Source organism: Egretta garzetta, unplaced genomic scaffold, assembly GCF_000687185.1.
Source record: "Egretta garzetta isolate BGI_Z169 unplaced genomic scaffold, ASM68718v1 scaffold397, whole genome shotgun sequence".
In the NCBI taxonomy this organism is placed as follows: Eukaryota; Metazoa; Chordata; class Aves; order Pelecaniformes; family Ardeidae; genus Egretta; species Egretta garzetta.
Window position 1 is genome coordinate 5,674,653 of NW_009260493.1, and position 23,161 is coordinate 5,697,813.

The window sequence follows — 23,161 nt, forward strand, 5'->3', positions numbered from 1 at the left end:
GAGGTTTCAGCTGGGCGGTAGCGCGGCGGTCCTGAGGGAGGGCTGGGCGGGTTTGACGCCGGGTTTGCGCTCGATCAGCTTCGGATCAGCCGGGCTTCTCAGCGTTCAGCCCACATGCCCCATTAATTCTTTTGTGCGTGCCTGGGAAGACCCCAGTAAACAGAAGCCTGGATGTACTTTGCAGCTGGTTTTGTATCTCTCGGTTCTCCCGAGCTTCTGTTCTGCGTGGAGAACTGATCCCAAGTGTGCATTTACAACTTCACGCACAGCACAAATCACGAGGTCCAGGTTCGGCCTCGGATTCTTAAGTAGTGCTGGTTTGGGGAGGTTTTGGGTAAGTTCCTGACTGAGCCTGTAAAGTGGCCCTCAGAGGCGACAAACTGTACCGCTACACAGAGCTATAGGAAAAGTTTTTTCCGGACTTGGCCCAACTTTGGAGAAAGGATCATGTAAAAATTGTATCTGCTGCTCAGAGTTTCATTTGCGCGTGTACCAATTCCCTGCAGACAAAGTGAAAGATGGCTTGCAACATCAGCTTAGCTTCCTCAGTGCGTTGGAAGCATTCAGGAATCCAGAGAACTGTGTTGCAATTCCTGTGGCATCTGCAGAAGGTACGAGCTGAGCCTACATGGGGTTGCGGCTCGGAGACCACCGATAACTTTCTTCCAAGTGGAAGTAGAAAGCCTGCTTTGCGTAGGGCATACTTAGGAACAAAATTGATAGGGAAGGCCTTTTGCGGATGAGATTCAAAGGGCATCAGCCCTGTATGGGTAACTTCGCTCTTCCACTGCAGGATTAGTCCTTGAGGTATACTTCAGTATACGGTTCCTCCAAAGGAGGAAACCATCATCGCCCTTACCAAAAGGCTGTTTCTGTGGTTCGTAAGGGTTAGGCTAAAGTTTTGTGATAGCCAGTTTGACTTTCTCGGTGCTTTGTAACTGCTTGGCAAACTTGGGGAGCTTTTCTTCCTCACCGAGACAGGTGTATCGTCTTCTGCCAATATTGTTACGTGAGTTTGGCATGGCGTGGTGCAGTCAGACTTGAAATGGGGATGTTTTATTACTGGGGATACCTGCAGTATGGTGGTGTGTTACATTGATGCCCTGATAGGAAGCAGTGTTTATCTCTATTTTGAATAGGGAGCTAATTATTACTGTACACTGATGCAACACGGCTAAAGGGAAGGGTGAAATGAGGCTGGTGCTGCAACGTGCAAACCCTGAAATTTTATATGGGTCAGACATTTAGTTATTATATTCTCTCTTGGTCATCATTTTGCACAAGTAATGTATTTACTACTGAATTCTTTTTTATTACAACTCAGTTCTTTGAGCTAAGCCTGTTACTGCTTTTAATTTGATGAGCTTTGCTCTTGTCATTGCAATTCCCAAAACTGGACGTGGTTCTTACATTTGGCTTTCTCCATTTGGTTTTAATTTCTTTGGTAAGTGGCACCTCTGCTGTCAAATTTATTTTTCCTGCTTAACAGCTGCATTGCTGCTGCTAATATTTACTTTTCAAAGATCTCATTTATTAAAGCCAACAAGAATTAATGATGATTTCTTTCTATTTTTTTTTTAATTGTATGAAATACAGCCTTCTCGTAAAGGAAGATTATTTTATTTGCCTATCTGTTGCAAGGAATTGATGTGTAGGCTAAAGCATATTGACATGAAGTGGCATATAAAGACCTGTCGATTCTCTTTTTATATGCTTTCTACCTCCTGTAATCTGGCCAAGGAGGTTGGGTGGGATGGTCAGTTGTGGTCAGCATCATGAACATCTCTGTAATGCAAGCCGTCAAGGCTTGTCTGCAAGTTTAACCCTGTTGCTGGCATTAAAGGGAAATACCTGCAAAACAAAGAGGGTGGTTTAATAATGCTGGCTGGGTTTAGGAACAATGGCAAGGGGGATTTTCCCTTCCCATTTTTGAAGATGCAGAAGCTTCGTGGGGAAAGCTGTTTGCTGGTGCCGGACTGTGAGAACAACAATGATTGTAAATGAATTTAATTGCTTTCCTATTTACTAGATTCTTATTGCTCATAAACCTTTTATTGTGGGCAAAAATACTGTAAACTACTGTATCTCTTGCGGTGCACAGGCAGATGTAGGATGACGTCGTATCAGATGACTTGAGTTTTTGCTCTGGCTTTCAGGATGAGGGGATAGGACATTGTACACCTGCTTTTCAAATCATGGGTAATTTCTGCTTGAATAAATGGCTTTTGTTCTCTTTGTGGGGCCCAGACAATAATTTCCTCTTGGAACTGAAGGTCCCAGGGTGGCTTTTGTGATCCCAGCATGATCTTGTGTGGGAAGGACCAGAAGAGGACTAGCAAACTTCAAATCTGGGTCACAACCACTTCTTGGGAAGTAGCTGCAGACTGGCAGCTGGTATAAGCTATGCTACGTATGTCCCTGGTGCTTGGGAAAGTACGTGCTTCTGAAAGTGCGAGGGGTTTTTCTTCTGTGTCCTATCATCATTTTGTTTCAAAGTAAAGTTTCCATGTCGTATCCTTCAGATAACAGGGGTCCATTACCGTTTGTTCCTCACCAAGCATGGGCGGGGGTGTGAGGGAGGGAAAGCAGGCAGAACAAGGCTCTTTGTCTTCAGTTAGTCGTGCTTTACCGTCGTGGACAGTGCTCGTCTGGCTGTACGGTGCGTCCCTGGGTGTGTGTGTAGGATCCATATGCTCCTAGATGTACATTTTGTAGGTAAATGTGTCTTGAACGATCTCTGCTGTATCACTTCTGTTTCATACTCTTTGGAACCCTGTAGGGAAGGCATTAGTTCAAGTACATCCATTCATTGCATCGCATGCGAAAGAACCTTCTGATGTGGCAAACGGGGCAATAGTGCACTGTGTTGCGGTAGGTGCTGTGTCTTTGCAACCCTTACTGGGGGAAAATGTCCTCATCTATCAAGAGTGGCTGGATTTCTGCTATGCCCTTCAACTGGGAGGCCTGCTTTGCAAGGGTTTTGTACTGGTGTGCCACGCGCGCTCGGAGAGTTTAGTTGCACGTCCTTCAGGATATTGAAGGTAGCTTTCAGTTGTAGGTGATCCTAGTGATGCTTTTTCCAGGGTTCACCAGTGATGATGGGGTTCACTGGAGTGGTTCAGCTCTCTCTGGTTTGGTTTGGTTGTCTGAAATTTTCCATTTATGGTGGTAGAAAAGCCTCCATTTATGTCCCTCAACTGAGAAACTTGTGCCTGACTGTATTTCAGTACAAGGATATGTTGAAGGCCATTCAGTAAATGCTTTCCTGACATGTATTTGAGCTTTGCATGATGAGCAGGGTGTTGTGCTATAAGAAGGGACATCAAAATACGATGAGACATGTCCCTGTGGGGCGATGACTGGTTTGTAACTTATGGTGGTGGGAGGCACTAATGGCTCAAAGTGGCTTATAAAATACCAGTGCAGTATGCAGTACTCGTGACCTTAGTTTAACTGCACTGGCCATGTCTAGAGAATTAATTAGATTCAGTACTTTTTTTTAAACACTCTTTCATCAGGTATTCATTAAGCTTATGTGCGTTCCTGTTTTGCGTGGTATTTTGTTATATGTTTCCAGCATCCAGCTGCCATAATACGGTTTACACCATCGAACTTGCCTAACAGCTTTTCATCTTCCAGCAGTGTGCATCTGTAGCTGCGACCTAGCATTAGGCGATGTGGTTTGCATCACTTTCAGTTCTTAAACGTCAGGGTGGGTGAGGACAAGCGCCTCTTTGAAGTAATTGGGGCTCATCATGATGGCAGCAGAGAAATCTTGCGTGAATTACAAGGCCAACTCTTGGGAGACGCTGTGAGGCCTTAAACAGTCATTGTTTTTTACAGGGCATGAAGAAGGACGTTTTTTTCTATTAATACTTGCCTTTTACCATCTGTGGATACTTGCTGCAAAAATTAATATCACTGTTCTTGTCTGTGAATCCTAATGGTTTGACAGACTGGAAGGCTGTCCCTTCCATCTTTTATGCTTTTTTAGTCTTTCTGAAGAGATGTTTCGAGAGAAATGCTGGGAGGTTAACTTAATGACAACTTCTGGTTCAGTTTCTCCAGTAGTAGGATGGGGTTTGGCCAGTTGTACGTCCTATTCTAGCAAGAAGAAACTGATCCGGTGGGAGGGAGGAAATGCTACCTCCTAATCAGCGTTGTTGTTTAAAATCCTTCAGTGTTTCATTTTAAAGGCCCAGCATAATCATGTGATGTTCATGCGGAACGTCTATACATATGTATGTATTTTTTTTCAGGTTTAAGCACTTTAATGAAAGAGAGCTGGGGGGATGGGGAGTATGGCTTTCTATTTGTCTGCATGTTGTAAGGACAATCCAGTTTACACTTCATCTCCTGCTATTTTGTTTAGTAAGTATTTTCCACTCTTTGTGTGTAAGGCAGTACCGGAGCACGTTTCCTGCTTTAGCCGAACAGGAAGCTTTATTCAGCTTATTCCTAGGGAAACCCCTCCTCCATCCCGAGCCACCAAAAATGAGCATTATTCGAGACAGCGTCAGCAGCAGGCAGGAGATGAACGGGCTGGCTGACTTTCTGGACTTTCTATAGCTTCTGGTATAAGGGTAGAGTGTCCAAGATATCTGTCACCTTGTAATGACAAAAAGAAGCCTTCGTTAGAAAAAGGTTTAGAAAAAAAACCCTAAACCAAAGAAAATACCACTCTCAACAACAAAAACCTAACCAAAATAACAACAACAAAAAAACCAACCAAAAAAAACCCCAAAAAGCCAAACCAACCACAAACCCAAAACCAACCACAAGAACCCTGGTGTGCTGTTGAGGAAGCTTTGGTGAGAAAGGACTGGCTTTCAGGGGAAAAATTCTGTTCTAACAGTATTTCGGAGCTGCAGTTTGGCCATGATACTCTACAGATGCTTTAGGTGACAGCACGCGGTGGTACTTTTCTTCTCTCTGTTGCTGTGTAATATGAAGATTCGGCAGCAAAGTTCAAACCATGTTAAACAGTTAATTGCTAAGTTCCCCTACGAAAAAAAAAAAAGGTATTTTCTCTTTTACCGTGTTGCAATTATTCAGATTGCTGCTCAGAAGCAATATAACTCTTGTTTTATTTAGCTAGTGCAAGACTAATTATCTGTGGAAATTCAACCTGATCCAAAGGAGATTTTGTTTGAAATAAGCAGGAAGAAAGTCTGAGTTAGAAAAAGATTTCCCATGGGGACGGTGGGCCAAGTCGCTGTCCTGCTGAGTGGCAAAGCTCCAGCTGAATTCAGTTTGATGAGGGTTTGGCTTGCTCTTTTTGAAAACAGTTGACACTCTTTGGCTGAAATTTAGAGCTGCTTTGTACATTGCTCAGAACCTATTATACACCACCTATGAACATTTATTTCTGTAGATCTTACAATTGGCTTGATCATTGAGGACAATGGTGTTTGGGAGAGGTGGTTAATGAATTAAACATACTTGGATTTAGTTTTTTTTAATGAGGATCTATTTTGAAGGTTCCTGGATATTTTAGGATACAATATAATGTCCTCAGAAGTTTCTCTTCCTATTAGTATTGGCACAGTCTCAGCTTGGTTGAGTGCAAGCTAGTAATCTTGGTCTTGTGGGCTTCTCTCCTAAGCTGCTAATAGGAAGTTCCTGCAGAAGAGGCATTTTTTGGGTGAACCTATTAACAAACATAAAACAACACGGTGGAAAGCCACTGAAATTCCTCAAAACCTCCGTCCGGCAATTTAACACAGCCTCTAACGAGTGGAGAGTCAGACGAGGCTTTCAAGGGGGATGGGGAGCAGATTATCCCACGCATGCTTAGTGATTCCTGCACCTTCCTCTGAAGCTTTTGGTGCTGGCTGCCATCAGCCAAGGGATACTGTGCTTAATGTGGCCAAGGCCAGATTCTCTATGGCAATTCCTGGCCTTTTTCTGTATTTCTGTGTGAGGGAGGGGCAGTTTCCTTTTCCTCATCTTTCTTTTTTTTCCCCCTGCATGTGCAAATAAATGGTACGATAAATGAGGGCATGTGCTTTGGTTCCTGTTATCAGGAGCATTAGTGCAGCACAAACAGAAAAGGAGATTGAGAAATAGAAGGAATAAAAAAAATGCACATGGAAGGCTTGGCAATTATGCAAAGTCCCAGTTTCTTTTGTAGTCGTAAACTAGCTATCAGCAGGCGAGATCAAAGCTGTCCACCCTAACTGTTAACAAGATCAATTAAACATGGTAATTAAATGTTGTTCTTGGCTGTAGGTTTGATAGGAAACCTGCTGGTTGGATGGCAGTCTCCAGAGAGCCTGGATGACACGCCACTTAAGAGACTGGAAAAAATATCTTCCTACCTGTGGGTTAAGCACAGATTAATGTGGGTGGACTTGGCAAGTTGTCTGTATTTATATCGTACCGTGTTTTAGTTGGGCAGGGCTTCTTCTGGCTTCAGGCTGTCATGTTGTTTTGTGTTTTGTTTTTTTTTTTTTTTTTTCTTTGTCATTTGTGAATTACGGTGTTTTATGTTAGGTTGTCATTATTTATTTATTTATTGGCCTCTTGTCCTTTAATCATCATTGTACATACGAGCTTTCGTTCCCCTTTGACAATTACGAGCAGTTAGAATATGAACGTTTAAGGTCCTGCTGACTGCGGTGGAGCTTACGTCACTGTGCAGTCTGGAGGCAGGGTAGCGATGCCTGCAGAGAGAGGCAGCGCCGAGTAATTGCTTTGCCATAACTCCTCTTGGCCGTGTCCCCATCTGAGCCACTGGTCTGCACACTTTTTAGGTTAAGGCCTGATTATAACTTTTTTTTTTTCCTTCGTCTTCTCTTCCTCCTTTTCTTGAGTACTTTAGGCTCCCCACGCCAGGTATGCCCTGAGCTGCCTCTCCATCTCCATCCAGTCCTGCCTGCTCCGAGGTGCGATGGCTTCAACATCTGCTCTGCACCTTGCCGCCTGTGTCGTGCCTGGTAACGCTGGCCTTGGGCATCTCCCCTTCCTCAGATACAACGCGCTCTGCCTGCCTGGTAGTTGGTAGGATTCAAGAGGAAGGAGGTTGAGGGGATGTGAGGCAGAGACAGGAGAGGGTGAAATTTGATGGAGCTTCTGGCTTTCTCATGGCAACCCCTTCTCGTCCCTCCATTTCATACCTCTCCGTGTTAGCCCCAGCATAAGCCCTTCCCAGCTGGGGTTGTGGCACAGTGGAGGGGCACCGTAGTAATAGTCTTAATCCTGTCTGAGTGTGTCCCTTCCCTTCCAAACGCAGAGATGCCTATTCCTATGCTATAGGAGTACAAATCAAGAACAAAACCATTTACACCATTACAGTGGTGGAAGTAGCCAGGTGTAACTTGAAATAAAAAGAAGTCAAAGGAATTAACTTCAATGTATATCTGTGACTGAGTTCTTACAACTTTTGAATTTAAAGGATATTTTAATGTTTTAGTAGGTTTAATTTCCTTAATCTAATGTGAGCAGCAGCTCTGTTTTAATCTAAAATATAACATCTTGGCAACCAGTAGATATGTTGTTAGTTGACTGGATATTCCTTTTACTGTAATCAGGCTGCAGTCTAACTAAGCAAATTTTGATAAATCTAAGATTGTAATTTTTTAATTAACTTAGCTCCTACTTTTCAGAGATTAGGACTATTAACAGATGCCTCCTGAAGTAAGTTGGAACTATGGATGCTATCTGAAGAATTAAGCCACTTAATTTTTCTACTAGCAGTAAATACTAATGTAAATCATAATGGAAAAACGATAGAGTTTTCAAGCATATTGAGTAATAGTGGTGGGGTTTTATTTTATTTTTTCTGGTTGAATGGCCAAGTGGAAAAAGAAAACAAGAGACTTCTCCAGAATATTGTAAATAGTAGCGTATATGTACTTGAATGCTTTTCTCTTCTTGCTTCTCCCAATTCTTTTCCTTTTTAGTATCAAAATGCTGGCTACAGAAGAGCTCTCATCAACTTTTAAGCGGTGGGATATATATTGCTGCTCGCTGGCTTACATGTATTCTTCTGTGTCTGGTTGTTACATTAGTAAGCTTTCGCAACAGCTTGGGTTAGAGTAAGAAAGCAAGCTTAGTCTTTCTCCTGGCAAATGGACGTGTGTCTTTGGTTTTCTGCTTTGTCGAGTTTTAGCTTTTGGCAACAGATGGAGTTTGCTTACGGGAAGCTCAGCAGGACCCAAGAGGAGGGCTTTGTGGGTTATCTCTAGTGGCACTTTTTGTTCCTGTTGTACGAGAGGGAAGAGCTCCCAAGTGAGTGGTGTTGCCTTTCTCTTCCTACCCGGTGTCTTAGTTGATGCTACATTAACTGAGTCTGCTTGAGTGGCTTGAGAAACCAAGTGATGTCAGGCTAATGCAGTATCGTTAAATGCTAAAAAAACCCTCGCAAAATGTTGCTAGCCACATTGTCAGCAGAGGTGCTTAAAACATTTTGAATTAGAAAAAAAAAAGGCAACTACAGGAAATGAGAACGAGCTCCTACAAAGTTTATCTAAAACAGTCCCTTTTTTGTTAGCTGTGGTACTTGATTTTCAGTTTAGAAGAAAGATAGGACAAGCACAGCTTAATTGATGACAGTGAGATTCCTCCTCCCCCCTTATTCTGCACGTGATGCAAATAAGATTCTTTTTTCTCAAGTTTTGAATGATCCCCCCCTTGCACTAGACACTGTAAATGTTTCTTTGCAAAAGTCTGAGAATCCAAGCATTTCTGGAAATAATCACTCTGTAAGATTGAGATATATGTTAATGTGCATATGAACAGTAATGCAATGAAGTATATGGTTATAGTCTCATTTCTACTATTTTGACACGTAGTGTTAGAAAGATGGAGGCCCTATTTTGTGTACTTTAACATTTTAAGTGTGAGAAAGAACTTAAGTTTGTTCTACATGTGTTATGATGGGGAAAGAGAATGAAAATAGTGTAGTGTTTGTCATGGTGGGTTAGTTTAGGTGCAGTTTTCTAATCATTCTATTAAAATAAAGGTAGGTAGGTAGGTACTGTGTGGTTCCTCCTGCCAGCTTTTTTTTAATTGCACGTGTATGTGACAGAAGATCAAGAGTATTATCAGGTATAAGCATATTTATCATGAAAAGTCAGTTTGCATGGCTGAACGCATGCCGTAGGGAATGGCTAGGGTAGGAAATAGAAGGGCGATAATGGGGGGAATAGCAGAGTTTTGTGCCAGTTGTGTTCGGGAGCTTGATGGAAGCCAGGATATGGGAAACAGGTATAGCGACTGCTCTCTGCAGGGCCAGCACCTTTCCCTCTGTCCCTGGCTGCTACCCTCGCAGTGGGGAGCGTGTGCGGTCCCGTTGGGCAGGCTGGGACGGCCCGAGCCCCGAGGGGAGCAGTCCTGCGGAGGTTGGCGGGGGCCCTGACCCTGTCGGGCTGCAGCTGGGCTTGGCCCTGGTTGTGCAACACGTGCTGAGGTGGCTCTGCCTCCGCACTTGCCAAAATCCCGGGTAGTATCGTGTAGGGTATATCTTGGCCTGGGGAGGCAAGCAGTGATTCTAACAAGGGTGATTTAAATGTAAATGGCTTATTAGAGTTGATTCTGAATTTATAGTTGCAGTAATAATTATATTATAAAATATACAGAATTGTAATCTGTAATCATGATCTTTACATTCAGGAAAGATAGGAAAGCTGGAGAAAATGAGGTGAGCGTGGGCCAGTTCTCTTGCCCTGCCTTGCCTTGGTGGTCAATGGTAGGTCAAGGCTGCCCTTCAGCAAAAAGTCCCCTGCATGGAGAGGAGGGAGGTTGTGCTTGCTTATCCCGAAGGAAGGTGAAACTCTAGTGTTGGCCTACTCACGATCACAAGTTTCCTTAAAACATTAGAAAGCACTTATTTAGCACAACCACAATACAGATTTAACCATGAGCATAAGCCTCTTTGCCCCAAGAGAGTCTAGTCTTAACGCACACAAGTCAAGCTAGAAGATTGCAATTTAGTCAAGTGTGGTTTAAAAAGGTCTGTATTGAAGAACCCAAAGTTTCACAATAGTTATGGGTCTTCTTGAGGTCTAGGGGAAAAGCAGGTAATTAGAAATCCATTGAGTGTTTGCCTGAGGCGAAGAATACCGCAAAAACATAGAGCTCTTGGTGTTCTTTAGTTTGTCGCGTTACAAAAGCCTCTGTTTGTTCTGTATCTGTTACAGAGACATTGTGTCTGCTTGGTGGTAACGAGGCCCAAAGCCATCTGCAGTACTTACTATCTTGCCTGCTCCCACTCGTTGCTGAGTTTGGCTTGAATTCTGTAATTTGCGATGTCCCCTCGGAAGAGCGTGGTATGTAACATGGGAGGGAGTGCTCCTCCAGCCTTGTTGTTTTGACCCTGTTGCTCTAACAGAGCATGTTTTCCGCTCCCACCCCTTTTCCCAACACACAAAATACAGTAGCTTTCTCCCTACAAACCATTTTGTTACTGTTAGCGAGCTTGCTGACAAATTGTGAAACTTGCTGCAGTCTGGAAATAGCTACAGCTTGTAAACAGTAGGATGGAGAGTAGGTTATTCAGCATGGTACGTAGAGATAATGTGCTGCAGGTTAACACATCAAATATTGAAATGATTTGTGTAGTACAACTGGTAGAAAAATGAATTCTGTCGCAATAGACAAAAGCTTGTCTTCATTTGAGCTCCTGTCAGCTTGGCGTGTTTGTGCTCCGTTGGTTTGTCACTAGTTACATCTATACACATACGGTATATTTCTAATTTAGATTACTATTAGTGGCTTAAAAATAAAATATGAATAAATTTAATCCTGGAGACAAGTGAAAGCATGGGTCTATTTCTGGTAAAAGTTTGAATTTGCCAGAGAGAATCCCAGAGCATCTCAGCATTTGACAGAAATAGCAAGTTGGAAAAATGTCTGACAGACAAAAGGCAGGTCCCACCACATAGCAGGCTTCAGGGTGAGCTCTGTAGGTAAGCACTGAAGTGACCGGAGTATTTCTCATCACTCAGCCTGAAAGTCCTGCGTGATCTGTTAGCAGTAAAGCACGGTCTCCACTTGCGGGGCGTTATAAAGGATACTTGAACTGTATGCCGTTTACTGTAGTGCCTTTTTTTTTTCTTCACCTGCTGTAGTGGCTGTTCTTGAAACTTTTGAAGGAAAAGTTCTTGAGGCTGCTTGATCATGTATTGAGAGCTTTGCAACTGAAAGGGTAAATGCTTTTTTTGTGGCCGTTGAAATCCCAGAATTGTGATGGCACCTCCTGAGATCATCTAATCCAACTCTCTACTCAGAGCAGGGTCAGCTCAACCAGGGTGCTAAGGGCTTTGTCCAGTTAGGTTTTGAATATCTCCACGGATGGAGTGTCCACAACCTGCCTGGGCAACCTGTGCCTGTGTTTGACCACCCTCGCAGTAAAAAAGTTTTTCCTTACGTTTAAATGGAGTTTCTTGTATCTCAGTTCATCTTCATTGCCTCTTGTCAAAGCGTTGTAAGCGGGAACACTAATACACTCTTCTTACTGGAATTGGGTGCTAATTTGCACCCAACATGGACAACCTGATCAAGAATGCTGGGGTACTCTATGCCCTTAGGTAAATGTCTTAGCACATTTATCTGAAAAAGGATGGGTAAGGGAAGGTGTTAGTTCATCAAGTAACAAAGCTGGCAGCCAAAAATCACGTAATTATTTACCTGGGGATTTCTCACCTTGCAGTGCTTTTTTGGAAGAACTTCAATGCTCTCAACAGAAACACCTACTGCTTCTCTTGAATGGCAAGGTAATAAGCTTGGTATCAGAAGGATGGAGACTATTTCCAGTGGAGACAGCGGAAACTGTTTCCAGTGTCTGGCCGTACAGATACTGTTGTCAATGTCCCTTACGGAGTGAAAAGCATTCAGTGTTTGCAGGAGGAGTTCTCAACAACCCTTCCGCGTGCTTAAGAATTTCAGCAGCGGCGGCTTTTCTAAATTCTGACAAAGATTCTTGGCTAGTTTTTTGGAAACTGTCTAGGATCTAGGTTACATTAATACAGTACCTTTTTTTTTTTTTTCCTTGCAGACGGGAGCTTTATTAAGCAGGTTAGAAAAGATACCTTAGAGTCCTGTTCTTCCTCTTGCTTGGGACAAGCAAGTGAACTCCAGTGAGAATTATGGGAAACACCTTTTTCATCATCCACAGCACCAGTTGATCAAATAAAATAGTCCCTCAGTATCCTGAGTTCCTGCTAATTAACACATTTTCCTATCCTTCCCCTAATCAAAGAACCCTTTTAGGCTGAATTAATTGGCAGGACTTTGTAAATGTGATGGTGCTTTAAATGAAACCTGTGATTTAAGGGCTAAATAAGCACTATGGGAGAAAATTCACTTATTTTAAAATGTTTTTCTTAGAATCTGGGATTATCTGATATTTTACATAACCTATTACACACATGGATGGCAAACTATTGTTATACATTCTTTTTTTTTTTTTCCCAATGGAAGTTCATAAACTCTCGTTAAAGTGTCCAAATTCACATGGAGGAAGCCAAACTGGCATTAGATAAAGCTATATTTAAACCTCTTGGCAGGACTTTTCCCGTATGAATGATGTTATATGTAAGCTCTTGGAATAAAACTTTAAAAGTTTTTGAGATGACAATTCGAAAAACTACCAGATCGTCCTAAAATTAAGATATTTAAACATTAGATCACAGTTTTGTGTCAGAGTTCTCTTGTCTTACACTGTCGTTGTACTGTACATGCAAATTGATTTTTGTTACAGCACCTCTGGGAAATATGCATTGGATAAGCTTGTAATCTCAGGTATTTGGCATCTCTGTTGCTTTCTGTTGTGGAACCTCGCAAAAATGGGGTTCACTGAAAAGTCTGGCCTTACGTATTTGAGCATAATGAGTTATTTTTTCTTTTTCTTTTTTTTTTTCCCCCTATTGCATTTCTAAGGAGAATAGTTACAGCCTGTGGAATCCATCCTGTTTTCTCTGTTGCAATGAAACCCTTGCTCTTTATTCTAATACCTGCTATTTTTCTTCTTTGTTAAGGCTGCCCACATCTGACCCAGAAATTCTTAAAGCCAAAGGCTAATAGAGATGTGTTCCTTTATTTTTTACAAGGGAGGAAAAGGTTGTTTTGGTTGGTTTTTTCTTTTTTCACCCAGTTAGTTCTCCCCATGGTATTTTCAATCAAACCTTGTGTGTCTGTGTGTCTCTCAAGAAAACCCCAACAAAATCCCAATGCCTGAAATGCCCAACAAAAAAAAACTTGAAACAAAAAAGCCCCCACTAGATGAAAGCAACTGATTGACTTTGTTCAAACTGTAAGAAAACCAAAGTAGTAAAGGCATTGTATCCTCAGTGCATACATTTTGCTTTTCTAATCTGTATCATTAGTAGTGTAGATCAAGAACCTAATCCACAGTAATTTTTGATTATATTCCTTGATACACATTTTCATATAGGTAGATCGTGTAGCTGAAATACCTCTTTGCCTCTTTCTTGTTTTCTTTTAAGGTCAAGAAGACACAGAGGGGTGAAAGTCTGGGTTGACTTACAATTTGCATTTTCCAACATGAGTTTTGACCTTGAGTTGCTAAGTATGAACTTGGAACAAAAGAGCCTTATAGAAGTGGTTGATGGATGGGTTGTAATATCGAAGCCTCCCTCCCCCCTGCTCACATCCTCGGAGCTCAGTCCCTCTGACTGAAGAGCTATCTTCGTAGGGACGAGCCCGCTTCCTTCGGGAGTTAAAAATGCTGAGGCTGGCACTTGGGGAGTGTGCTTGTAACAGTGAAGATGTAGGGGAGAGAGAGAGAGAAAATGTGAAAAGTGTGTGGGTAAGTTTTGAGTTCTTTTCTTTTTATCTTTTAGGAGGAGGGTATCCCCCGATGTTTCCTAATTAGGTAGCAGGTTTAGATCAACATTTTGCCTATCGATTGCATAGGAAATGCTATTACATTCCTTTTACCTTCTCTCTGCAAGCAGCTTGCTTTGTGTGTGGTACACTTTTTAATTACCATTTTATAAAAAGTCTTTTTGAATGCTATCCCCCTCCAGCTTTTCCACATTTATTTCAGTAGCTCTAGCTGTCTTGGGTTTGTGCTTTGGCAAAATTGCTGATATTACCCCTGATTGTTCTTCTCTGAAAAGCGATAAAAGCAAAGAGGTGGTTGTTTTGGGAAGAGAGGGAATTACCAGCAGTGGAAGAAGGAGCCTGGTGAACAGTGGTATTTCCAGGAATGTTCTGGAAGCTGTATATTGCAATACTGAGATTTGAAAATGGAGTTCCTCCTAACTAAGGATTGCCCTTGAGTTTTGAATCAAGCTTTATTACTATTCAGGAATGAGTATGGCATAAGAGCAGGACTGCTGTAGATCAGTAGTGGGGCGAGCAGTGGGATGTCGGGCTGGCACTGTGGTTCCCAGCTGGGCTTCTGCCAGTGGTCTGGGGTGTCCTGAGGTCAGACAGTGGGGGAACGTGGCTACCTGTGCTGTCCTACCCAGCTGATGTCTCCTTCGCGTTTAATTAATCAGTCTGTTTTGCCAGGGATGGAAAAGATAAAGTGGTTGCAAGAACAGATGGCACAAATGGAAAGGGATGGATTGAAAAGAAAATTAGCATGAGGCAGGCATCGGTCCCATGGAACTAATGAAGTTCTGTCCTCTGCAGCCATCTTGCAGTCAGGTTAGATTCTCATGTGTGTTGTCTCACTGTTGCCAGTGGGGGTTTTGTTTTGTATGTGGAACAAAAATAAACAGATGAAGAGGAGGGGTAAAAGTGTCACTTGGTTTGCTGGAGGAAATTTTAGGGGAGGAAAAAAAAATGTGAAAAATCAACAGAAGTTAAAATACTATGGATGAAATCCTATGAGTGCTAATGATGCTTGGAGTGCTTGTGGTTGCCAGCATCCCTCTGAGACCTCTAATAATGTACTGTAAGCTTGCAAGATCTCCTCTAATATAATGATTTAAGGCTTGCCTGAAGGTTAGAGATCTTCTTCCTCTGCAAGTCTTAGAAGAGACAGTTCTTGATTTTGGAAACTGGAAATGCTCTTACTGAATTTGAGGATGCATAAAAATGGAGTGGTGCACTGGGAAACCTCTGTATGAAAATACCACCACCACCACAAAAAAAAAAAATCCTTAAATGAAAGAGCAACATCCCTTCTTTGAAGGCTGATGTTTCAAAGTGAGCCACAGCATAGATGTGGCCATCATGATGCGGCCATAGCTATAGCTAAAAGATATTCTCGCTCCTAGATGTCAAAAGGGCTTTGAGGATGACAGAGTTCCCATTTTACACTTAAGACAAAGAAAATTCGGAAAGGTCAAGTGGCACATCCAAGTAAGCTACTATAAGAGCCTGCATCTCAATCCTGGTGAAACAGGATATCCCAATGGATTAAGCTGCTCCCCCATTCGTAGGCTGCACAAGCTTGATCTGGCTGGAATTGGCTTGCCTTCCATTGAACTTCACTTTGATCCGTTTGGCTTTGATGAATGGGGCATCAGTGGCCAAACCAATCCGCCAGATCTGAGGAGGAAAGGAGTAGGAGTGCCTGGTGTTTTGCAGATTTGGGCTGATTGTGATGATTAAGATGACTTTAATGATAAAGGAAAATAATTAAATTATTCCCTGTAACTTTAAATACAAGGCTTTGCTTTTCACCCTGGCAGTGTACGAAATTAATATTTCTATTATCATTGTAACATTTCATTTTGGAAATCCACCCCAAAAGTAGCTTCTCTAATGATCAATAGTGGAGTGGTCCAAAGGTGTCTTGGATTGCCTGTTCACCTGCTGGACTATGTGCATGCCCAGAGGCGCTCTCTGCGACGCCGTGGTTCACGCTTGCTCCTTCAAATCCAGCTGGTGCTGGCAGCCTTCTCGCTGGTCTGCTGGTTAGTGCCTGGGCTGAAATCTTCCCTTCTGCTTTGACAATCCTCAGAAGCCTTCCTGAAAAAAAATCCCCGCTTTGATTAATTCTAACAACCCCTTGCAAACAAATCATGGATATTTTTACCACATAAATTGGTAAAGGATTTCACGTACATACCCAAATTACTTCATGAGGTATGTCTGAGGATTTCTGTGGAAAGGGTCAAGTGCTTTTTGACTTTGGTTAAGTAAATTTCATAAAAGATATGTATGTGATATCCCCGGTGATTAATTGCTCTCAGATACTTCTCCCCGCTGAGCTCTGTAATGTGAATCTCTGAAGGATTCCCAATAAAGTCTGTGAATGGTCGATGTAAATGTCTGCAGTGGCTTTTGAAATGTTAGATGTAGAAAGTGTTAATGGGAAAAATATTTTACATCACTCCAAAGATAAAGATAGGGTCTAGAATTTTTTAGGGCCTTGAGTTTAACTCCCACTGATGTAGAAATTTGAGGCTTTGCTATAAATCGTTCCTTCTGCTTCTGGCAGAACAAAAGTTGAGTGAATTTAAAGAAATTAGATTAAGGCCAAGAAGTGAAAAATACCAAACTGAAAGGTGCGTGCCTAATTCCAATGGCCACATGTGAAAATCTGCTATAATGCACTTCAGATTGTATGATAGCGTGCTATTTCTGAATACCCCAATAAGGATATTTTTTTTGGCAGCAGGATGATTAATGCTTTTTCTTGGTTACGTGGAGTGCTAAGTTTTTCAGAGCGCTTTTGCTGGCAACCGAGAAATTGGAAATGGACAAACGCTTGCTGAACAAAATCTTTAGAATAGAGTATCTAAGCTGAATGCGTAGAAGTTTTCAGTATGTACAGAAAATTCAAATGAAATTTCAGGGTTCATGGTACCTGTACTAATACTTGAAGATCACAGGAAAAGTTAGGAGTTTTCTTTGATTTTGGTCGCAAATGGAGATTGCAAGGGTGTAGCCTTTCAGCAGCGGGTGGAGGCAGGAGGGGGTAACCTGATGTGTCAGAGCGCTGAGGTCTGCATCGACTTGGGAGCCCTGTGCCTGCTGCTTGCAGGGGCTGGGTAAAATGAGCAGTTTCTCTACCTAGAGAAACTCTATGTAAAGAAAATACAGTAAAGCATGTGTTGTGGTAAAGGAAAGCATACCTGAACGCATGCAAGTGTGAGATCTCCAGTCCAGATAGGCAGACAACCTGTGCTTATCTTGCCTGCGTTGCTCTCGCTCACTACCTCAAAAACAGCTTTTAATGATGAGGCTGCCAACACGCTCACGTTACTCTGTACGATGTGCACTACCGTGGTCGTGTTCCCTCGTGTTGGGCTCCGTTTGTCCTTCACTCATCGGTCACCTTCTTGAGTGGTATCATGCCAACCACGTTTTCAGCCCTGTTTACGTGGCAGTGGTGGCCTTCTGGTCTTAATTGCCTGCGCCCAGCGGTGGCAGGAGAAGTTTGGCCCATCCGCGCTGTCGGTGGCACCCCTGCACTAGCCCACAGTAGCCCCCCTTGCTCTTCCCCCAAGAAGTGGCAGTCCAGGCAGACTTGTCCAGTAGGCTACTGGTGGGACCACTCCTGCTTCAGTTACCGACTGGTTTCTTCCTGGACGCTGGGAAGATCTTGGTGCTGGTGCAAATAAAAATGAAATCAGACCTAATCTGTTTGTGCTCAGCTGACTAACGCGACCTGTATTAAGCACAGCTGACTGATTTGCTGGTATTCTGTTTTCCCTAGAGGGCCGTAGCACAGACCTTGAGGTACTGGGATACTGTAGTAATGGGGCTTGAATAATTGCTAAAAATAAAAAGAAGAGATTTTTTGCTAATGCAAGAATGTAGTGCAGCATTTTTGTGTGTTCTGTGGTGTTTTTTTAAGGATGCCCACATCTGCAGTCCATCATGCAAGGCGGTGCTGCCCTTTCTGTTGCAGGGGAAGATGGATCTTTTGGAATGCTTCAGCTGGTTACCAGTAGCTTCTTGCTGTAGTGTTTTACTTGGTCCATAGTTGGTCCATATCAGAACCTGGTGATTAGATAGGCGGGAGACTACCAAGAAGCGAGGAGGAAAATGCACCAATGTTGAAGCCATAAAACAGTAGGGGTTCTACCAGCCTCGAGCTGTAAGTCAGGACGTTGAAACAGGTTTGGATTTCAGGGAAGCAAATGTCATACAGAACTGGAGTTCATAAGCTCTGAAAAATCACATATGTGGGGTTTTTTTTATGCTGAGGAAAGAGACATTAGTCCACACGTGCATTTGTTTAAAAAGTCATTTACTTTTTGCTCTTCTGTCTTGGTGGGCGTATACACACAAAAAAGAAGCCATGACCCAAAGGCAGCATGCCTGTAACTCCACAGCAGGATAGACACAACCACTGGCTGCCAGGGAGGTGGCACAGGACATGCGTGGGGGACCTTGCAGCGCCCGATGAGCAAACACGGGGGATGATTTGAGCAAGCATGGCCGAATGCTGCCGTTTGGGGCTGCTGCCAGCTCACGGGAGTTAGAGCAGTCCCTGGTTTTGGTGGCATTCGAGAGAAAAACATCAAATGGGAGGCAGCTCTGGTGCTTTGGCGGCCAGCCCTCCATCGCTTCATGACCACTCGGTGTTGGCAGTACCTCCTTCCACCTCTCCAACGCCAGTGGCAACATTTTGAAAAAGTATCTGATTCCAAAATAAATGTGTGCATGCAGATTTGCTGAGAACTAACACAAAGTGTGAAATGAAAACAGATTTAGTTATTTTGGTGTAAGTTGGTATGTAGTTCAACTCTCCATAACCATTCCCAAAGGATACAATAAATACTGAAGTGTTTAAATATAAGGCTTCATATTTTCTTTAATAAATGATTTTGAGTAAAGTGTCCCGAGCTGTTGTTAACTCTGTAGAGCAGTTAATGCTATGAGTGTGTTTTCAGGATTTTTGTTCAGCTTATGGGTTGATAGTCCACAGTTTGGAGGGGGAAAAAAAATCCCAGTCTGTTCATAAATGCATTAATCTAAACCAGACTTTTTTTTAATTAAATACTGTTAGATAGTCATTTATTGTCTTAAGATCAGATTTACAGTGGGTGATATTTTTAGGGTTTCTTTTTTTTTTTTTTTTTAAAGCGCTCCTCACAGTCCTTTATATAAAGTATGTTGTTCTCTGACCCAACCCCTGCCTCCCCCAAAAGAAAATATTTTAAAACATTATTTTTAGCTCAAAAGTAATTCAGAAATTACAGGTTTAGTTTTATTAACCTCCTTCCCAGCCTGCTGCTACCTATAAGCATGTGTGGCCTGATCCCCTGTATGGAGTCATTCACGTTATTGCCAGCTGAGAGCTGTTCTGGGTAATACAATTCCTCAAAGTAATGCCTTTTTATTTCTGAAACGGTGAATGTCTCAGCACTGTGTGTTTATGATGATAGTGATATTTTCAACCGTAACAGCGTTACACTAATTTACACGCGTGGAAAGGCATTCTTCATTTGCAATCTTTTGAGGCACTTGGTCTTATTCTTGCAATAATTAAAGTGCAGCTGAGTAATTATGAAGGCTAGCCAAGCTTGTCCTTGCTTTATGTATTGTTTGCTTGTTTTTATGTTTGCAGCTTATGTGTTTGACAACCAAACCCTGAAGCAGAAATGGCAAACAAGCCCCAGTTGGCATATTTCTAAGGTTAGCTAAGCAGCAATGAAAACTCTGACAGCTATCGAGTAGTGGGAGTAGGAACTAAACTGGGTTAGAGTTATTGGAAGCTATACGTTGTGTTCATTCATATGTGGCAGTTCTTCCATACCCTGCATGTAGTTCTGTTCGTTTGTTTACGTTGTAGGAAATAGATTATGTTTTGAAGATCAGCAGAGCTTCAGAAGTTATTTACTCACGAGCTTTATTTACAATAGAAAAGTTACCAGTTTTCACAAACAAGCTGTAATGAATCTGTATAATCTTCATCTCTCTCACCGGCCAATATCAGATGTCTAGTACTGATTTTTTAAATCAGCTTTACTAACTGTAGTGAGTATTCTTAAGTTTTTGGGAAAGTTAGTATTGTAAGTGTTTGCAATTCTTAAATTCTGGAGGTGACACCTAAAAAACCCCCAAGTGGTTCTGCTGTGTTTTTCTCTCTGTACCTCCAAGTCCCGCTCGATACGCACCCCTGTGTACCGTTTTACAGTGGGGCACGGGGGCGGAGGTTGGCTCGCTCATCCCCTTCCCTCGCGTACGGGATGAGGAGTGTACAGCTCATCTGACTGTAACTGGAAACAACTGCTGGACTTTCATCTGTTAATTACCCATTCATTGAGGGCTGCACTGCTGTAGCATCTGTTAGTCATTATATCTTGTTTAAAAAGAAGCCAGTAGGAAAAATATAGGAGGGGGAAAACCAGTGAGATACTGGTTTAGAGCACAGAATTGATAACAAATGTTCTATTCCTGGTTTCTCTGCTGCCATGGAAGCCTTGCACCTTCCTACAAATAATACAAATGTCTTTCATCACCTGTTAAATGAAGTCTGTGCTTGCTGCTTGCAGGTGCTTTGATTATATTTTGTTTATGCATGTATCAGTAGAAAGCTTTGAAAGTTCTTGATTTTGTTTTTTCTTTCCCCTGCCTGTGATGTCGTATTTCTCTGGTGTTTTTTTCTTTTTTCTTTTTTTTTTTTTTTTTTTTTTTTTTTTTTTTCCCCCAGCTACGGTTGTTATCAAGCTTTTTCTCTAGGTGGCTTTTCACTTTACTTTGCAAAGCGCAGCGGCACGGGGAGCGCAGAGAGGCTCCAGCGATGCCGAGGCTGGAGCCCGCGTGGCAGGGCTGCGGGAGGTAGCACCGACTGAGAGAGCTGTCGCTACGCCGGTGTCAGCAGCTTCTCTTGAGCTGCCTGCAAGGATCTAACGAAATCATGAGATTGAGCTGGGATTTTTAGAACAGTAACAAGGAGACTTTGTTCAGTGATTGCGAGAGGGGTTTATATTTTAACTCTTATTGTTTTGGCCTAAAATATAAGGAGTAGTGGTGGTATGGCAGGGTTAGGTTGATGATTGGACTTGATGATCTTAAAGGTCTTTTCCAACCTAGGCGATTCTATGATTCTATGAGTATGGTTGTTGCTTGTTCCCGAACAAAATAGTTATTTCACACCCCAATTTATGAACAGGTCTTCCTTGTGTGCTGTGATGTGACAGAGCCACGTAGAGCATGTGTGCTTAGCTTAGGAATGGCGCTCTGCATAAAACTACAGTGCACTTCAGTCTATGCTGATTTTTCCTTCAAACTGGCTTTTGTGTCTTTTCACTAAGATTTTATCTGGTGGAGCATCTAAGCTATGCCCAGATGTATTTTGACCCCCAAGTGAAGGTAGAAGAACGCGAATGCCCCCTCTGATGGTGGCAGCAAGCTGGTGGATGAGCACAGTCCACCACGCTGGGTGAGGCTTCATCTGCGTCGCTGCAGGTTGCTGCCACCCCGTTGACCTCTCCTCCTGCTGCTGCTGCTGCAGGTTCCCTGGGCCATATCTAACAAAGGTGCAGGGCTGGTTCAGCCTACTGATCCAAGGGGAAACCTTCTGGCAGAAGGGACAATGCACAGTTTTGCTAGGTTAGGAGTGACGTCCGTGCCAGAGGTGTGACGGTGCGTTCACTTTGGCAGTGCTCACCTTAACAGCCTCTGCCCTCTCTTTGGTGTCCTGGCTCAGCACCAAAGTCATCACAGAAAGAAGCCAAGTTGAGATAACTGTGAAGAAGTAAAAGAACCCGGTAGGAGCTCTTTAACTGGCATTTGCTTACTATAAAACCATACATGAGTGTAACCATCTCTTTGGGAGGTTGCTGGGCCCCAGAGCCTGGACTTGCTACCCAGTGACTTACCTTGCAAGCTAACCCTGAACGCCTAAGCTCAGTTGATACCTCCCTCTTTGGTTGGTTGTTTTGGTTTGGTGTTTTTTGTTGGTTTTTTTTTTTTTTTTAACTCCTGAAGGACAACGATAGGTACTTTTCATGAAGTGGTCTCTTCAGACCAAAGGCAGTCAGAGTGCATGAGCTTCAGTGACTGGGTTGGTGTGGAGTAGCAGCCCTTTCTATCCCTCCTGCTTGAAGTGAAGGTCAGGGGACCAGAAAGGAAGAAATTGGGAAAGAAGCCTCCTAGGCTTTATAGCCTGGGAGTTAGGGCACTTGGCTGGGTTGAGTTAATGTGGGTTTTGGTCTGCACTCTGGGATTTTTTTCTGCTTCAGTCCAGTAATTTTTTTTTTTTTTACATGTCTTCTATTAATAATAATACAACTATTATTAATAAAAAGTTCTGTGTATCCAATTCTGGGTTCTCGATTCCACGTAACTTACAAATCTAATTCATTTACCTAGGTCGCCAAGTATTTTTGGCATGTCAAAATGGAAAACTTTGCTTGCTATATTTCTCTGGAGTATTCCTCCCTGCTCTCTCGCCATCTCTTGTCTTTGTCTGTAGGGACTGGAATTTTCACTTAGCTGAAATTCCTGTTTCTCTCGCACACCTTGAGTATTCATTAGTTTCACCTATTGAAATTGATGCCAGACCTGTGTGGCTTGATCTACTGCTGTAATTAAATGCAAATTAAACCCGTTTTGCTCAAGGTTAGTCTGCGTTACAGCTCACTAATTAAAAATGCCTAATGTCTTGAAAAGCCTGAGTCACTGAACTTCTCAGCCTGGTGCCGCAGTCTGTGACTTACACTGCAGTGGCAGAAAGCAGCTGGTTTGGAGTTCAGAGCACAGCAGATGCCTCTCAGATACCAAATAAGTGGAAGACAGGATATTACCCCTTCCTGTTTGTAACTGCTTTAATAGGAATTGAAAAAGATTTTTTTTTTTTTAGACAGTTATTCACAAATGATGGGTGTAATTCAACCAGAAGCTAGTGCTAACATCCAGACAGGCAGGTCTCTGCTTGTTATTTTTTTTTTTTTTTGATCTGTTCTCTTTTGCTGGAAAGTCAGGGCTTTTAGGCTGCCCCAGAAATCCTGCTTTCCTGGGAGCTGGGGCGGGAGGACTGCTGCTCCTCCGTGTTCAGCCCTGCCTGGCTCTTCCTACAGTCATTCGTGTCTCATCTCCTTTTGCATTAAGACCAAGTTTCCTCTTCCTGCTTGATTTCTCCCCCTCCCTCCCTTGCACGTCTCTGCCCTGTTTTCATTTGTTCTGTGCGTTTGCCTTCAGTATTGGTGCTTCCCAAAAAGGCCTCCTGTTCAGGACACATTAGGGTTATAACAAGCATGCCCCTTAACATTAGCTCCCTTCTGGGAGCTTTCTAGCCTGGACAGGCTAGAGAGGTGGGCCTGTGTGAACCTCATGAGGT